Below are 19,657 nucleotides of genomic sequence, written 5' to 3'. Positions count from 1 at the left end.
CCAGGGCCTAATACTTCATTTCCATGTCTCAGTCTTCCCATCTGTAAAATAGGGGTGACAAGAATGGCTTCTTCTTCAGGGTGGTGGTGAGGATTAAAAGACTTAATTCTTGTAATGTTGGTTATTCATTTAGCCCTTGCCATGTCTCTGTTTTGTCCATTTTCCAGATGAGTTAAGTTTGTTGCCTAAGGTTACACAGAAACTATGTGGCAGGGCCAGGATTCAAGCCATGCCCTTTCCAACTCCAGTGCCCTGTGTTACTTCTTCAGTTTGGGTTGTGGCAATGAGGATTCATATTCTAGGTCTTTCTTTCTTTCTTTTTTAATGTTTTATTTATTTCTGAGAGAGAGAGAGAGAGAGAGAGAGAGCATGAACACAGGAGGGGCAGAGAGAGAGGGAGACACAGAATCCGAAATAGGCTCCAGGCTCTGAGCTAGCTGTCAGCACAGAGCCCAATGCGGGGCTCGAGCCCACAAACCATGAGATCATGACCTGAGCCGAAGCTGGACGCTCAACTGACTGTGCCACTCAGGCGCCTTTTCTTTTCTTTCTTTCTCTCTTTCTTATAATAAGAGCTTTCTATTTTTAATTTTTAAAAAAATGTTTATGGATTTATTTTGGGAGAGACAGCACAAGCAGGGGAGGGGCAGAGAGAGGGGGATAATTTCAAATAGGCTCCATGCTGTCAGCACAGAGCTCAATAGGGGGCTCAAACCCACAAAACTGTGAGATCATGACCTGAATTGAAATCAAGAGTCAGGTGCTGATCAGACTGAGCCACCCAGGCATCCCCTGCCTCGATCTTTTCTTAGTGGGCTAATTTCCACTGCTTTCCATCAGAATGCTTACAAATAAGTCAAAAGTGCCTCTTCCCATTCTTCTGCTTCCTGCCCATGTCCATCCCTTACCTTCTCCCAAAATGATGGGCAATGCATTTGCAAGCCTCATGTTCCAGCCAGAACCATCCAAACTTTAATCTCCTCCACAACACCCCACCTTTCCTTTTTTGTCTTATTCCTGACATTGCCACCTGAGCTTAACTGCCTGGAAAAGATTCTTGTGAAGCAACGTAGGGACAATTCAAGGTGTGGAGAGACCTGGAATAGGAGTAGTGGCTTAGCTCAAGTCAATGCTGAGCTACAGCAGAGATCAGAAAAAAAAAAAAGAAGGCATCATTCTGGAACCAGTTATAACCTTGATCTTCCCAGAAAATGTGTGGTGCTCGGTCTGGAGAGTGGTAACAATAGACTTCTATTCACTTATACAACTTGATTGTCTGCTTCAGGCACCTGCAAGCCTTCGCTTAAAGGGCCAGAGGGTTAAGTACTTGAGGTTCAATATTTTCCATAAAGGGCTGAAGGGTTTAGGATTTTAGGCTTGGCAGGCCATTGTGGCCTTGTCACAATTCCTCCACTCTGTCACTGTAGTTCAAATAGCATAGAAGAGACACAACCAGTGATTGTGGCTGTATTCCAAAAATTTGGTGATGGATACTAGAATTTGAATTTCATGTCACTTGCACATGTCATGATATATAGTCTTTGATTTTTTTCAACCACTTAAAATGCAAAAACCATACTTAGCTCATAGGCTGGGTTTGGCAAACTGGTCATATTTTGCCAGTCCCTAGTTTACTCTGTGCCAGGTGCAGTGTGAACAGATAGACACAGCCTTTATCCTTATAGAACTTATAGGAGGTTGTTCAGTTTTCTCAAAGTATGTTCCTTTGTTTCATACAAGAATCCTATGTTTCAGCAAGAATAGTATCTTTTGGGTGCCTGGTTGGCTCGGTCAGTAGACCATGCAACTCTTGATCTTGTTCAAGAGTTCAAGCCCCACGTTGGGTGTAGAGATTACTTAAAAAATAAAATATTAAAAAAATAGCATCTGTGCACAAAAATGTTTGGGAAATACCTAGTTTAAGCAAAATTTGTTTACTACAGGACTTCTCAGAGCCTTTAACATACTAATCCATGCTGTGAATTTCCAAGAGGGGAATGTGGTAAGGGATATTTGCAAGGCCAGACTTATTTGACTACAGAGCCTTTCTACATATAGAAGACTTTCCACATGGATGTTCCTTGGAACACACTGAGAGGAAAGCTTTTCTTTTTAAATAGGAAGACGTTATTTGCCAAACCCTCCCTCCCCTCCCTGCTGCTGAACCGAAAGACAATCCTGAAATTGATGTCTCCTTCCTTCTAGGGTCATGGTTCTCTCTCCCAAAGGTCAGGCAATGTTTTAGAATTATATCCACTCTTTTGCTAAAAAGGTAGGAATAATAAGAAAGACTCATTTGGCTATTTTCTAAAGCACATTGCATTACTTCCCATTTGGTTATATAAACGCCTGGTTGAATTGCTTGGTAATTTCCATGGCTCTCATTCCTTACGGTCCCCATGACTCCTCTCAAGCTCACCCCCTCATCAACTGCTGGATTTGTTTCCAATTTTGCTCTTCTCGGTTGTGTAATTGCTGCTTTAATAATTAAACTTCAAAGCTCATCTGACCCGAAGTTCTTTGGGGCCAAGGCCCACATGCTGAAAGAGGCTGAAACAAGCCTGGGAAAAGCTCCTACACTTTAAACCAAGGTGTGAGTTGTTAAAAGCAAACACGAATGCTAGGATTTAGTGAGACCAGTTTCGATTAGAATCAGAGAGCCTTTCAAGAAACTCATATAATATGAATGATTCTCAAGGCCTCAGGTATGGAAGGACTTAAGAGTAGAGTCATATCTTATGTGGGAGTTAGTGTTTAAAATCAGCAAATAAGGCAAAAAAATGTGTAGATCCAAAATTACCCTGGAAAATCCTTTAAATCATCAAAAAAGTATGAAAAAAACATGACTTTGTGTTTATTCTGTAGCCTCTCAGAAAATCTAAAAAGCTACAAAATCATTTTTCCCTCTAGTGTTGTATGAGCTCCCTGTTTCTCAGCTTTGCACCAGGTGAGGCAACTGGCTTGTATTTAGAAACCTTGCTGCACCAAAACCCCCTGGGCTTCGGTGGTGGTGAATTTCCTTGAGAGATATGCCCCCCTGATGTGGCCTCTTTGCCCTGCAATGTCTTATCATAAATGAGTTTAGATAAAAAACACGGGAAAGTGTGGTTTTATTTTTTATCTGTCCTCCTTGGAGGGGCTCTGGATTTCCTTTAAGTTCATTTATCACTATCATAATGTCCTTGGTGTTGTGACCTGGCTGAATGCTCTACCCACCACCCAGCAAAGATCCTGAAAAGGACACAGGTACAATGTAAGGATAAGGAATATTGGTAAGGTCCACTTAAGCTAGAAGGGTAAAAAGAAAAGAATAAATGAGGTGACATGAAGCAAAATACTTATCTTAATACTCTCATTGGCTCTAGACTCCATCCCTTTCTCCACACATATACACAGAGTAGAAGGAAGGAGGAAGATGTACTGTTTTTGGAAGGTAAATCCACTTATTATGGGATACAACTCCGGGTCCCTGACTTTAGAGTCCATACCTTGATCTGTACTCTATAGCATGAACACATCTTTCCCCTTGGAGTCACCAGAGGGGATGCCTAGATGTGGCTGGAAAGGTCTTCGAAGCTGTGGCCAATGCTCCATCACTGGCCTATTGCCACCAGCTGATATCTGGAGCGATCTCAGACATGGTCTCACAGACAAGGTAGTATTGGAACAGAATCCTTAGAATAAGTAGAAGTTAGGTATGCTTGAGCACTGTAGGTGGGACTTTGAAATGCCCTTTCTGGAAGAGGGAGCATTTTAAAACAAAGGCAGGGAGAAGAAGTCCTCTAGGTAGGGACCTGCTCTAAATCAGCTTTATTTCCCTAGGATCAAAGATCACAGAAGGTCTTTAATCACACTTACTGGGATAAATGGCATTGGTAGGGGAGGGTGAACATTTTTATGTGGCTAGAGCACAAAGAATATAAAGATGATTCAAGGGAAAGAAGGGCCTTGTATGTTGTCTGTAGAAGACAGAATAATGGCCCTCAAAGATATTCACATCCTGATCCCTGGGTGTGTTAGGTGACATGGCAAAGGGGAATTAACAGATGGAATCAGATTTGATAGTCAATGGACCTTAAGATGGAGATATTATCCTGAATTATCTGGGTAGGCCCAATGTTATCACATGTTCTCAAGAGTGGAAGAGAGAAGCAAAAGAGAGAGAGAACCAGAGAGATGGCAACGTGAGGAAGACTCAGCCTGATGTCTCCATCTAAAGATGGAAAAAGGAGCTGCTAGCCAAGGAATGGTGTGGCCTTTTGAAGACTTGAAAAGGCAACAAAATGTATTCTCCTCTAGAGCCTCCAGAAGAAATGCAGCTCAACTAACATCTTGAATTTAGCCCAGCGAGCTCCATGTCAGATGCCTGACCTCTAGAACTGTAAGATGATAGATTTATGGCAGTGTAAGCTACTAAGTTTGTGGTGGTTTATTACAATAGCAATAGGAAACTAATACAGTATCTCAAGGAGAGTTTGTATGTCTTGCAAGGTGGAGCCATGGGTAAGCCCAAATTCTTATCATAGAATCTTGGGTAAATTCTATTTCATCAAGTAGAGCAACTTCACTCATTGGAACTTTTTGTGATAATAAAACTGTTCCAAATTTGTGCTGTCCAATATGGTAGCCACTAGCCACATGTGACTGTTGGGCATATTTTTAAATGAAGGCTAGTGTGACTGAGGAACTAAATTTTAAATTTCATTTTAATTGATTTAGATTTAAATTGAAACAGCTTCATGTGTCTAGTGGCTGTCATACTAGACAGTAGAGTCTCATGGCCTTGAGTTTTTCATATAAAGAGGAATAATGGAACCTATCTCATAGTGCTGCTATTTATTAATCAATACATGTTAGCTAATGTAAAATAACATTTGGGCTATGTTCAGGAGGAATGAAAGTATTTGCATCCAGCATTTGTGCAAGGATGTCTCATTTTTTGGTGGGCCGGATTTATGTCTGACATCATTGGAAAACAGAGAAATTTGTCATGATCTTCCATGATCTTTCTCTTTAGCAGACTGAATAAATTTGCTGCTCTATTGATGTTTTTCATGCACTTCCCTCTTTAACTTTTGCTTTTTACTTTTTTTATTTTTTTATTTTTTTTAATGTTTTATTTATTTCTAGGAGAGAGAGAGAGAGAGAGAGAGACAGTGTGAGCAGGGGAGGGTCAGAGAGAGAGGGAGATACAGACTCTGAAACAGGCTCCAGGCTCTGAGCTGGCAGTCAGCACAGAGCCCGACGCGGGGCTCCAACCCACGAACCGCGAGATCATGACCTAAGCGAAAGTCGGACGCTTAACCGACTAAGCCACCCAGGCGCCCCGCTTTTTACTTTTTTAAATGTTTATTTATTTTGAGAGAGACAGAGAGAGAGAATGATCAGAGGAAGGGCAGAGAGGGAGGGAGATAGCGAATCTCAAGCAGGCTCTGTGCTCTCAGTGCAAAGCCTGAAATGGGGCTCAAACCCATGAACTGTGAGATCATGACCTGAGTCAAAATCAAGAGCCAGATATTTAACCGACTAAACCACCCAGGCACCCCTAACATTTTAAATAACACTGGAGCTTCTCTTCTAACCATGTGCAACATTTCCATATTCGTCTACACTGGCTTCAAGATCGGAGTGAGTTGGTATTCATGTTTGGCTACCTGTAACAGGAGGAGGGCATCCATGGCTTGTCTACCAGCTCCATGATGTTTATATTCTTTCAGACCCTTTGTCTTGTCTGCCTCTTCGTCTCCCATACTTCCTTCTCCTATTCCTCAGTTCTTGCTTTGCCTTTGGACTCCTGTCCCTGTTCTGGGCAGGTGGGAAGAAGACAAGCATTTCATTTTGAGATTTTGCCTTTTTATTTATAGAGAAAAGCCCTCCTCAGGAGTTTTTATTTCATTGGCTGGAGAATGTGTCACATAGATACCACTAGGTCCTAACGATTCTGGGAAAGGATGCATTGTACTTTCTAATGTGTAGAGTAGAGGAAGAGGAGTTGGGTGGCTTGGGTATCTGGTGAGTCAACCAANAAATGTGCCCTCATGGGGCTTAAAGTCTAGTTTGGGGAGATGGACATTAAATGATTTAATATACTTCTCTCTCTCTCCACACACATATATGCTTATATAATAATTATATATATTATATTATATAAATGATTATATGCATTATACATCTTATACATACATAATTTACATATATACACACACACATAAAAATACATTAGTGATGATGATATAAAGGAAGAGGCCAGAGCCCTAGGAGGGTATCAGAGCAGATTCCTCACCTAGTGTGGTGCTGAGGGTTTCAGGCAAGCTGTCCTGGGGAAGGAACTGACATGGAGGGTGAGTAGGGAGGGACAAATGTCAGCGAGAAGGGATAGAGAAGGCTGTGAACACCTGAGGGGCCCGATAATTTATGAGGGTCTGAGACCAGCTGAGTTCATTCAGGGGAGAGTAATGCAGATACTCATTATGCAGACTGACTTTATAGTCAATAGTAACATAAAGATACTAAGGACTGAAATGTATGGAGAACATTTCCACATGCCAGACTCCATGCTAAGAACCCTATATAAAGGATGTGAGTCCTATAACTTTGAGGTAGATTATCATTATTACCTCATCTCATAGATGAGGAAATTGAGGCACAGAGATGCTTAATAATATATCCAAGGTCACAGCAGAGTCATGATTTGAAGGCAGACCCTCAAGATTTCAAAGGCCACACTCTGACTGAACCTTTGTTCTGAAACCACTTGGAAATCATGTGACATGAGAAATTGTTGAGGGACGTGGATCCTGAAGCCTGAACTTGCCTACCAATCCACTTCCTTGTGTTCCGTCTTAGCAAATGGCACTACAGTCCTCTCTCACTGGCTCACCCGTGACATCTCCAGTCACTTCTGGACTCATTGTTCACCATGGCCAGGACTTGTCAGTTTCACCTGCTCAGTTTACCTGAGCGGCTCTCCTCCTTTGTCTTCAAAGCGGCCAGCGAGTCGAGGCCACCACCGTCTTTCTCCAGGATTCCTGTTCACAGTTTCTTAGTGGGTCCTCCTGCCCTCATGTTCAGCCCTCCAGTGCATCCTCCATCCAGCCCTCCGCCCAAAAGATCTTATTAAAATTGGAAATCTTCCATTCCCCCTCACTAACATGTAACACCTACCAGATGCCAGGCACGCCTTTAAGGGATCTACAACGNTTGGTCTATGCCAGAATCTAGGCAGAAACTCTGGAAGAAAAGATTTTCTCTCGTTTATAAAAAGAATTTTAACTTTTTTGAAGGCCTGCCTGTAGTTATGTTCTGTGCTGTGCATTTCAGGGGATCTAGGCACAAAGTCTAACCTGATTTTGTCTCACCATTTCTTGTTCCCTAGATGCTCTATGGAAAGGAGTTCTTTCCTCTTGGTAACAAATTGCCCGCTCCAAGGGCTGTATGTCTCTACAGATTCAGGTGTTCTATCTTAACTTCTTCTCATGGGCCTGAGTTTTTAGATTTTACAAGGAACTGGGAAGGGAAAAGCAAACTCTCAGGATAGTACTGGACCTGTCCCCTAGCCTAATAAAAATACAGATTGAAAGAGGAGTTGTTTCTAAGTAAAAATTTCTCTCTCTCTCTCTCCATATACACACAGGGGTGTATATATGTGTCTACGGTTGTCTGTATGTGTGTACACACATGTATGTATGTGTATGTGTGTATACCTGCACACACACACACACACACACACACACATACACGTTCTGATCTTCCAGTGCTTCTTATTTTCTTCTGTATTCATAGTTCCTTCACCTTAACAAGTGTTTGTTTATGTTTCTTTGTTGGATGTCACTTGTAATTGCCTGCATATTTTCCTTCATGTATCCTCTTCAGAAATATTAATCTTTACACTTTCCAACATCAATAGCCTCAGTGTTTGGGGATTTGAAATGAAACACGAGTCTATTGCTCACTCTTTAAAAAAGACTCACCTTCAAGAAAGGTGGAATTTAATTTCATTTGACTGGGCTTGTGGGTTGGCAGATTGTTGGAACTATTTTGGAAATTAGGTTTTGCTGATTTTCTGGGGAGAGAATATGTATACTCTAGGGCCATGTGCCACAGGCAGGAAGCGATGCTTTTTGAAATGAAGACAAGCAGAGCCATTCACCCTGGGCAAATCACAAGCAATCATGAAACTCCCAGGATTCAATTAGATTTGTCACAACTTTGGTCTAGCGGAAGAAGAATGTATTATCCCCTGAAAGCCCTCAAATTGCATTCAGTTTGTTGAGTGCTGAGTATTCCTGAACTTTAGGCTTAGAGGCTGGTTGGCAACTTCATGTCACATAGTGGAGATCAACCTAACTCCCTTGTAAAGCCCTGTGGGTTTTCTATCATATCCTTTTGTGATGAAACAGAAGTGCTCTAGACCCAGCCTGCTCAGTCCCCAGCTCTACCATTGGTGGTGTGACCTGCTGTGAGTAATTGAGCCCCTCAAATCCTGGCTGTCTAATAAAGAGGACAAAAGGACCAAACACATAGAGTTACTGTGAAAATATTAATAGATATAGTGTATAGGAAGCACTTTGGAATAGAAGCTGGTCTATAGTAAATAACAGATGTTTCATTATCACCTGTGTTAACTATTAGTCTGTAAACACTTGTCTTACATTCGACTGTATTTCTTGGACTTCCTCTGGTACCTGGCATTGAGTCAGCATTCAGTAAATATTAGTTGAGTAAAGAAATAAATAATTTGGACAAAGGGAAGGTCGTGAAGGAACTAAAAGTCAAATAATGAAAACGATAGCAATGACTGAGTACTCTTTGTGAGGAAAAGTAGAGGCATTTCTTCACTCACTAGCTATTCATTCCTCAGAATAACCATGGGAGGAGGGTACTAATAACATCACCCCCATTTCTACAAATGAGGAACTTGAGACCTACCTCCACAAGGCAACTGAGATAATAAAGGCTGGAGCTATCTTTTCAACTCAGGTTTGTCTGATTGCCAGGCTGGGCTCCATTTCCAGGACAAACTGGAATAGTTTAAATAGGCCACGTTTCTCTTCAGGGTCTCCTTGTCCTTCCCATGCTTTTTATCATCCTCTCCTTTTTCGGGCAAATTCCAGTGTAAGACACCCAGTTTTGTGTCCTTCCCCTGCATTGTCCCTCCTACATTTAGCTGCAGAGAAATGACAGTAAAAATGTTGGTGATGGTTACAGAGTGACAACACCGGCTTCCTCTATCTGCATAAAAACAAACATTTTAGGGGCACCTGGCTGGCACAGTAGGTTAAGCATCTGACTTTGGCTCAGGTCATGATCTAATGTTTGGTGGGTTTGAGCCCCACGTTGGGCTCTGTGCTGACAGCTCCAAGCCTGGAGCCTGTTTCGGATTCTGTATCTCCCTCTTTCTCTGCCCTTCCCCTGCTTGCACTCTGTCTCTCACAAATAAATAGACATTTTAAAAAGCTAAAACATGGGTGCCTGGGTGGCTCAGTCAGTTGGGCGGCCGACTTCGGCTCAGGTCATGATCTCATGGTTCGTGGGTTCCAGCCCCGCATCGGGCTCTGTGCTGACAGCCAGCTCAGAGCCTGGAGCCTGTTTCAGATTCTGTGTGTGTGTCTCTCTCTCTGACCCTCCCCTGCTCATTCTGTCTCTCTCTCAGAAATAAATAAAACATTAATTTTTTTTTTTAAAGTTAAAACAAAACAAAACAACCACACTGTTTAGGGGCGCCTGGGTGGCTCAGTCAGTTAAGCATCCAACTTCAGCTCAGGTCATGATTTCACTGTTCATGAGTTTGAGTCCATTGTTGGGCTCTCTGCTGTCAGCACAGAGCCTGCTTCAGACCCTCTGTCTCCTCCTCTCTCTGCCTCTCCCTCATTTGTACTCTCTTTCAAAAATGAATAAACATTAAAAAAAAAACACTTGAAGATATGCCTTGGACACACAGTGCCATGTTCTCAGCCACAGGAGGAGGGAGGGTGCACACCTTCTCAGAATGTACTGGGTGCTTTACATACTGTATATCTTATTGAATGTTGCAGCTACAATAAAAGGCAAGGACAAGAATCATAATACAGTAAAACCTGGTTTTGCCTGTGTAATTTGCTCTGCAAACATGCTTGTAATCCAAAGCACTAGTATATCAAAGTGAGTTTCAAGAACCATTGGCTCAGTTGTGATCCTGTGACATTCGGTGACACGTACTACTCGGATTGCAAGACATCGCTCGTTTGTTAAATTAAGATGTATTAGAAATGTTTGTTCTTGCTCTTGCAGAACACTCACAGAGCAAGTTACTTGTGATCCAAGGTTTTCCTGTATGAATCAATATATTCATCAACTACTTGCTGAGCCCTCTGGTGTGAGAACTGTTTATGCTCTGTGTAGTTGAAGGGAGCTGGGAATGGCTGCCTGTAGCCAATGACCAACGAGTGCAGGGTTATGAAAGCCCAGCTCCCCTGCTTTTAGCAGGATAGACTCTGGGGTGTACTTTGCCCCCCAATGGTCCCTAAGGGATCAGGCTGAGAAGGCACCTTTGCATGATACTGCCTCCCATTTAGCCTTTCCTCCTTCCCTCTGTTTTCCCTGCCTCAGCAGCTTGTCCTGGGAGCAAGTCCTTAAGAAATCACTTGCGAATGAATCCTATCTCAGTGTTTTCTTGTGGGGAACTTGACCTAAGACGTACTCTGTGACCTCTGGTGTCATCTCATAATTGGATTTACACTGTCGCAAGTGACAACGAATTCTTGAGGCAAGGAAATGCCAAGGACTAGGCTGCCTGTTTGAAGCTGGGGAGGAGAAAATTCAAGGTGGACCTTCAAATTTCATTCAGTTCTCTAGTCCATCACAAACTTCTGCAGCCAGCCATCTTCCAAGCAAAGTGTCAGGGAGAGGCTGCTGATTTTGATCCTAGGTCAGGAGGAGAATGGGACATGCCAGCTTTCTTGGCTTTGCCACAGAGCCATAAAGTCATCAGACATGGAAGTGTGACTTTTCGATGGTAGAAAGGGGCTGAGCTAGATGCTGTCTGGGCTTCTGGGAGTGCACATAAAACCAGATTTATCCCACAATCAGGAGCATGAGGTAAGAGCCCTTTCAAGGAGGGAGATGAACTTTTTTGGAAAAGGCCTATTTCCCTCTGGAGGAGACGAACTTCAGAATGATAATGATATGATTTTGGGCTTTTCACTGCTTCCTTGCATATCCCTGGACTGCCTAAAGGGCTTTTCTTCCTCCCAAAATAGCTTCTCACTCTTGAGCTGGTGAAGTGGATCCCTGGCAGAAAGAGAGGGGGGAAAAAGCCAAACTTCACTTCTCAACACAGTAACTTTAACTTGAGCTAAGATGCTCTGGGATTTGAAAATATCACTGGTAACTCCAGGGAAGTCATGCTTGCCTTTGGTTCTTTTTCTATCTTGTTCCAGGGATGGCTGCTCCATAAATGGTCATATTTCCCAGGACTTAGTCCCTGGCTACAGGAGGTAGAATAATCATCCCCCAGAGATGTCCACATCCCGTCCCTGGAGTGTGAGGGATTCTCACAAAGCTCACTATGATTATGTGAGCTTACGTGGCAAAAGGGTGCAATTGTGATTAAGTTAGGGGTGTTGAGTTGGGAAGATTTTCCTGAATTCTCTGAGTGGACTTGGTGTGATCATAGGGATCCTTACAAGCGAAAGAGAGATAAGAAGGTCAGAATTGGAGAACAAACTAGGATAATAAAAAAGGAGGTAGGAGCAAGGCCATTGCTGAGAGGCAGCTGTGAGCTAAGGGACACAGGAAGACTCTAGAAGGGATAAGGCAGGGGACAGACATTCCCTTAGAGCTAGAGCTGCACTGGCAGTTCTGTTGCCACCTTGATTTTAGCCCCTTTGGACTTCTGACCTCAAGAACTGTACATTATGATAATAAACTTGTGTTCTTTTAAGCCACCACGATTTATGATAATAAACTTGTGTTGCTTTAAGCCATCATGATTGTGATAATTTGTTACAGCAGTGATAGGGAACTAATACAAGGGCCTCTTGTCCTTTGTGACTGTGCACACCCTGTTAAAGTCCCATGGCTTACATGTCTACCTGTACACGAAGCACTCTTACCCTTCTCCAGCCCTGATTCCTCCTATGGTTGAGGCATGTGGGCCCCCAACCCATGTGCCAAGGTGTTCTCCATTATGGGCCTGGCTGGCCAGACTGCTGACTTGACAAACCACATTTCCAGCAGTGTGTGTTGCCTGAGATGATTTCAATGGCTTTGGAGGACTGGGGAGTGTTCTTTTGGGCGAACGACAACTTATTTGTGTTTCTAGATGTCGTGTGAGTTGCAAGTTGTGAATGTCAAAGGACTTACTGTGCAGCGGTGGTGAGCTTCTCTGCTATTGTTTCCAGGGCCCTGGTCTGCTTCTGGATAGTAGGCTGCTCCCAACAGAAACCTGGGTAACCTACCATTTGTCTCTCCTCCATCGCCTTTACCCTCCCCAGCTCAGGCCTTCATAATTGCTCACCTTTAGCGCCTTCTGTCGGGGCCCCCAGTCCCCAGCCTGTTCTCTACTAATGCATCCTCCTTCCCTTGCTGCCTAAGCAATGCATTCCTGATTTTGTTACTCTTTTCCCTAAAATTCTCCAAAGTCTCCTCATTGTCATCTGGATAAAGTCTAAGTCCCCTAACAAGTCCTGGATGGAGTTACCCAGGCCCTCATCTAATGCACCATTTAGCTCAGGAACTACTTTCCCACTCTACACTCTTCCTTCGCCCTTCCAGGTACTAGACAGACACCCTTCTGTTTGTTGAGCTTCCTTTCCCTGAGCAGCACTAGCTTCTCCCTGCCTCCCTGCCTGTGCTCACGCCATCTCCCCTGCGTAGGGTGCGTTTTTGGCTTTCTTTGCCTACTTAACTGCTACTTACCCTTCAAGACAGTTAGCCTGGGTTTTCTAAGACACAAATGCCAACACAGGATTAAACGTTGTGGGATTTTTTTCTCCCAGAGAATATGCCTGTGGATAAAGAAATCGGGTTGGACCCGGTAAAGGCTGAGAGAGCTGTCACACTGCAATGCAGAGACAGACAAGGTTGAATGGAAGCATCCGGAAGGCTATGCAGGCTAAGAAAGTTTCAACCATGTCATCAGGGCCAAAGTCAGCTCCCAGGAATGGACCTGCCTTGGTATTCTTGCCACACTCAGTCTCTGGAAGGGAGCAGCCCTCGGGGCACGGCCAAGATGTCCATTCTAAGATGGGGTTCAGAGCCCCAGCAGCTGGGGCCTTAGTCAGCTACACCCTGGCAGTGGGGGGTCTGCAAGGGGCATTCTCTTTGCCACCCCAAACCTCAGGGTGCATCACCTCCTTCAGCCTTGCTATTTCTCTCTCAACCATTTCTTTTTGTGGCTGTCTTAGCCTTATGTAATTGCCTTTGTGATAACACTGTTTTCATCGTGTTGTGGTTGGTGGCTTACTTCTTTGTCTTCTATGCTAGATAGCAAGAGCTTTATTATTTTTAAAATATTTTTATTTTTGAGAGAGAGAGAGAGATAGTGTGAGCAGGGGAGGGGCAGAGAGAGAGGGAGACACAGGATCTAAAGCTGGCTCCCAGCTCTGAGCTGTCAGCACAGAGCCCAACGTGGAGCTCAAACTCGTGAACCATGAGATCATGACCTGAGCCAAAGTTGGACACTTAACCGGATGAGCTACCCAGATGCCCCTAGATAGCAAGATCTTCCAAAACAAGCACCTCCTCTCAGTTACCTCTCAATTCCCAGTTGTACTACAGGGTGTGGCACATAGCAGAGGCTTAGGAAAATCATTATTTTTCAGAAAGAGGGAGATGGTGTGAAGGCTTTGCTACCATTTCACAGGGAAGGACACTGAGGCTTGCCAGGATGTGTGACTAGGTCAGAGTTAGTCTGGGGTGCATGAGAGATCTGAAAACAGATGCCTGATTCTACTTTATGCATAAAACCTTCAAGGGTGACCTGGAGGTGGGGAACTAATGGACAGTTGTCTATGCCAGATCATTCTGCTCTGGGGTTCAGGGGGAAAATAACCCTCATGATTAGAAATATTTCACAAGGAAATCTACTGGTTCAAAAATTAAGTAGACTTGGGTTTATTATCTAGATGTCCTGGACTCATAATGTAATTTAAAAAACAAAACAAAACAAAACAAATGCAAGCTTCTTTTCTTCGCTTCTTTCTGTGTATCAGAATCCTGTTCTTTCCTCAAAGTTGTAGCAGATGCTGCTGGTGCCCCGCCAGGAACTTCTCACACTCGTCTCCACACACAGAAAGACCCTCTCTGTGTGTGTCCGCGGATCTCTGCCAGAGGGGATTTTCCTGCCCTGGGGAGCTGGCTTGGCCCAGAGCTAGCCACCAACATGGTCAAGCCCATGCTATCAGGAGCAGTTCTTGGTCAGTGCTGGACAGGCAGCCCCGGTCGGTGAACACAGCAGCTGCCTCACCCTTGGCTGGGGTGACTGAGGCACACTTCACATTCTCCTATGGTTTCCTGGCAGGATTGAGCCCCAGTTACCCATAGCGATATCTACTTGATAGCACACCCTTTACCAGCCATCTTCCTTACTGGCTCACTTCCCCCACTCCCCTCCCCACGTGTGCAGGACCGCTGCCCAGATAAACTCCTTGCCCTCAAATCTTTGTTGCAGGGTCTGTTTCCAGCGAACAGAAACCAGGATGAAACTCTAGCTCAGTTCTCACCACATTTTATCCCTGTGTCTCTTTGGTCTGAATCCCCTTATGAATCCCAAAGGTAGGTGTTTTTATTTCCATTTAAAGGTGAAGGAGTTGATGCTTAGACAGTTCAGTAATTTGCCCAAAGTCACCATACTTCTAAGGGATGGGGCTGCAATTCGAGTATTGGCTGTTTGACATCAGACCAGTGTCATCAACCAGTGGGTCGGCATTTGAGCTTTGACAATAGACCTATCTTGAATCACAATGTGACTTTGGGCATATTACCTCAGTTTCCTAGCCTTTGTTTAATTTTTTAATGTTTATTTTTTGTTTTTGAGAGAAAGAAAGAGAGACAGTATGCAAGCACACACAAGCAGGGGAGGGGCAGAGAGAGAGGGAGACACAGAAACCGAAGCAGGGTCCAGGCTTTGAGCTGTTAGCACAGAGCCTGACGTGAGGCCTGAAGCCATGAACCATGAGATCATGACCTGAGCCGAAGTTGGATGCTTAACTGACTGAGCCACCCAGGTGCTCCAGTTTCCTGGCCCTTAAAATGGACCTCATGGTCCCAACTTTCTAGGGGTTTACTTTTTTATGGATATTTATTCATCGTCTATATTTTATCATTTGTGTCTGCTTTATTATTTAATTTTGCAAATATGGTATGAAATACCTTCAAAAATATGCTTTTTAAAATGGTTGCATAATAATCCATCTTATGAACATATCCTACTTAGTTAACCATGGCTCTACTATTTGGCCCCTTTGTCTCTCTTTGCTCATCTGTAAAACGAGCATAATAATAGCAATGTTGTTGGATAGTTGTGAGAATAAAACCAAACTACATCTGTGTAGCTTCTAGCGAATTTCAGACAAATGATAAACATGCCGTAAATGTTCATTCCCCCATCACTGAAACAGGATGCCTCCATCCCTCCTCGCTCTTCCCTTTGCAGGATCCCACAGGGGTTAAAATAATTCCAGTGCCTGGAGAAATAGTCTGGGGGTCACAGATCAGGTTTCTTAGCTTCTCCCACAGCTAAGAGCTACTCAGAGAACATGGTGATGAGTAAACAAAATCCCATAGGATCTCTTCCTGTTGACATGGCAACCTGACTACCAGCTGTCAGCCAGGGTTTTGGGGCTGCTCATTTAGGGGACATTACCACCAGTACCTGATTAACAGTCTTCAGTGGGGGGAGGGGAATGGTGAATAGATAAAAGCACCTATTCCAGGGCTTTCTTCCATCACCCTCCCTCAACTAAACCAAGTAAGTCCCTCTTTGAAGCTTGAATTAGGGTGCATTCTTTATTATCCTTTCCCCACCCCTTGCAGCTGCTTAACCCAGGGTTGCAAATAATATCTGTTTGAAGACCTTTTGTCTTCAAGTTTCCGCCTGGCTGGCTTTCAAAAGCTTTCGCAGCCCAGGCTTCAGCCCATCCTTGGCAAGCACATTCTGTAAGTAGAACTACAGGAAGACACAAGAGGCAAGAAACAGCCAGTTGTCAAAAACACAAGTGATAGGGAGACAGAAATCACTTCCTTACGCAGTAAGTTACTGTTCTGGGGTCAGAAACAAGTAGTTTGGATCCCAGTAACCCTGAATGTATGATACGATGGGGCCAAGTTATCTGATGCAATTAGATTCTCCTTCCTTTTATTCCTTCAACTTCAGACAAAGGGTCTGATTTCTTACCTGAAAGGCCAGACAGTTGTCTCAGGGTGACTTTGTATGGTAGTGTATGTTGTACACTGCACAAAGCTGCCTGACAGAGGGGCCCAATAGGGTTTGAGATCAAGTCTGTGTATCACTCACCACTCTGGCATATGGTCCCAGAGTGAGAAACTTTCCTAATTAAATAAAAGCTTTGAATAGGCTTACAAAGTCTCTGATGGGGCTGTATTACTTTACCAAACTATATCATGGGGGACAAAAAAGACAAGGTGAGGTGGGCACAGGGTGAGGGAAGAGGGCCTTACCTGGACTTCACATTTCTTTTTCTTTTTTTAATTTACATTTATTTATTTTTGAGAGACAGAGTGAGACAGAGTGTGAGCGGGGGAGGGGCAGAGAGAGGCGACACAGAATCCAAAGCAGCCTCCAGGCTCTGACCATGCATTCAGCATAGAGTCTGATGCGGGGCTCAAACCCACGAACCGTGAGATCATGACCTGAGCCGAAGTTGGACACTTAAGCAACTGAGCCACCCAGGTGCCCCTGGACCTCACATTTCTAAAGAGCCCCAAGTTTAGATTTGTCTCATGAAATCCAATTAAGCTTCAAAATAGAACATAGAACTGGACAAATAGGATTGCACAAGTAAGATAGTGCCCAGTGTTTTTAAAGTCATCTCTACCCCCAACGTGGGATTCAAACTCACAACCCTGAAATCAAGAGTCACATGCTCTTCTGACTGAGCCACCTAGGCTACACAGGCCATAATTTTTAGAATGTGATTTTGCGGTGTTTTCATTTACTAGGACAACAAGAGTCTAGCTGTGAAAGGTGCTTGGACCATTCTAGGAGCCTGGGTACGTGTGGGGGTAAGGGTCTATCCTACCTTGCATAGCTTTTCTGACTTCCTTTCCATCTACAGTATTGGATACTTCCTTATTTATGAATCACTGAATATAGCCAAAGTGATCTTTAACATTTTTTTAGCTGAAAAAAATTTTTTCGACACTATCTACTTCACTGTGTAGTAGGACAGTCTGTTAGGAAGATACTGTGGGTTTTGCCTCCAAGCACTTTCCCTCCCATCTCCTGTCCTGCGGTGGGGGTGGAAGTGGGTGGGAAGGGGTGTGGATCCCAAGCCAAGAACAGGAGTTGCCGGTGAAGGCATCTGCCTCCCTGAAGGGCACAGCAGCCTCATAAAGGTGAAGACATTGTCTTCTTCACTCCTGAACCATCCATCATTACCTGACACCTAATAGGTTGGGCAATTAACTGTCCTAGTTTGCCAGGGATTTTCCAAATTGCAGCACTGAAAATCCTGTAAAAGTCCTCAACTCCAGGTGATCCGGGGCTGTTGCTCACCCTGAAAGGCTTTGTTAAACAAATGAATAACTTATGTTTCCCAAAAAGTCTGCCTTCACTGAAGAGATGATGCTAGATTTTTGAGCCCCCCCACAAGAGGGTAGAAGCAGGGGTTGGCCAACTATTGGCTATGTGCCAAATCTGACCCGCCATCTGCCTTTTTTTTTAATAGCCTGAACACTATGAATGGTTTTGTAAAAATCCAAGGAGGAATACAAGCTTGTGATATATAAAATTTTTCTAAAAATGACATTTTAGAGTCCGTAAGCAAATGGTCCTTGGGATGAAGTCATACTCGTTCATTTATGTATTGTCTGTGGCTTCTTTTGCACACCAACGACAGAGCCGAGATCGTCAGGCTCTGTCTGCTAAAATATCTGCTACCTGGCCCTTCACAGAAAATGTTTGCAAAGCCCTGTGATGGAAGGAGGCTCCTGAATTCAGAAAGAGGTGAGGGCTGGAGGGGGAGAGCTGGTGCGGCCCTCATATTACATAGTCACAGTACCCCTCAGACTGGCAAGACATCATAGCGTAGCTGGGCTGAAGTCACCAGGGCTCTCTGCTTTCCCAAGACCCGTGCACCCACAGAAGCCAAGAGCTTCTGAGAGTGGGACTCCCACCAGCTTGCACAGCAAGGGGGTTGGTGACAGCCATGGGGGATGGGAAGTTAGGGCCCCTTTCTCTCTCTTCTGGTTACCACAGAATTCTCCTGGATTCTTTTTTTTTTTTAAGGTTTATTTTTGAGAGACAGACAGAGCACAAGCAGAAGAGGGGCAGAGAGAGAGGGAGACACAGAATCTGAAACAGGCTTCAGGCTCTGAGCTGTCAGCACAGAGCCTGACAGGGGGCTCGAACCCACCAACCGTGAGATCTTGACCTGAGCTGAAGTTGAATGCTTAACTGGCTGAACCACTCAGGTGCCCCAGAATTCTCCTGGATTCTAAAGTGACTCCCAGAGAGGTCAACGCTTAGTGGTTACAAAGACAGAATTTACACCTTGCCTAGAGGGGGGTTATGTTTGGAAACTGATTTAAACTGAGTCTAATGAAAACAAAGAAATAACGATTTCTTGCACACCCGAGTGTAGGGGCTACGACTCATCACTTCTGTGGAGACCCTTTTGCAGGAGGTGCTGCAGAATCTGAAGGCCTCTGTAACCTTCTGAGTGTGCCTAAACCAAGGAGACCTGGAATGTGAGAAGCAGGAGCCTGGTGAGAGAGGAACATTTTCAAAGTCCACGGGTTCGTTGCCTCTCCACTCTTCAGAGAGTGGTGCAAACCTGGCACACAGTTGGTGCTTGATAAATGCTTAATGTGGGATCAGGCAAATGTTTTCTTTCTCAAGGGAGAAAGCCCTTCAGGACCTGCTATGGGGTGCCTGGTTGACTCATTCAGTTAGGTGTCTGACTTTTGATTTCACCTCAGGTCATGGTCTCATGATTCGTAGGACTGAGCCCCGTGCTGGGCTCTGTGCTGGCAGCTCACAGCCTGCTTGTGATTCTCTCTCTCCCTCTCTCTCTGCCCTTCCCCTGCTCACATGCGTGCTCTCTCAAAATAAACAAACATTAAAAAAAAGAACCTGCTGTGATCTGATGTGATCATCTTATTTTTGTATTTTCTAATTTTTTTTTTTACAAATAGTTTATTGTCAAATTAGTTTCCACATAACACCCAGTGCTCATCCCCACAAGTGTCCTCCTCCATGCCCCTCCCCCCCCACATCCATCAGTCCTCAGTTTTTGTCAGCATTCAAGAGTCTCTCATGGTTTGCCTCTCTCCCTTTCTCCCACCATTTCCCCCCTTCTTCTCCCCCTTGTTCCTCCGTCAGGCAGAGAAGGACAAATATCATATGTTTGCATGTATTTTCTATTTTTATTTTATTTTTTTATGATATGGATCATTTCTAACTTAGCATAAATTTAAGTTGCAAATCCTAGGGATT

This window comes from Crocuta crocuta, unplaced genomic scaffold (genome assembly GCF_008692635.1).
Source record: "Crocuta crocuta isolate KB4526 unplaced genomic scaffold, BGI_CrCroc_1.0 scaffold213, whole genome shotgun sequence".
Classification (NCBI taxonomy): Eukaryota; Metazoa; Chordata; class Mammalia; order Carnivora; family Hyaenidae; genus Crocuta; species Crocuta crocuta.
This window is presented reverse-complemented; position numbering follows the sequence as displayed.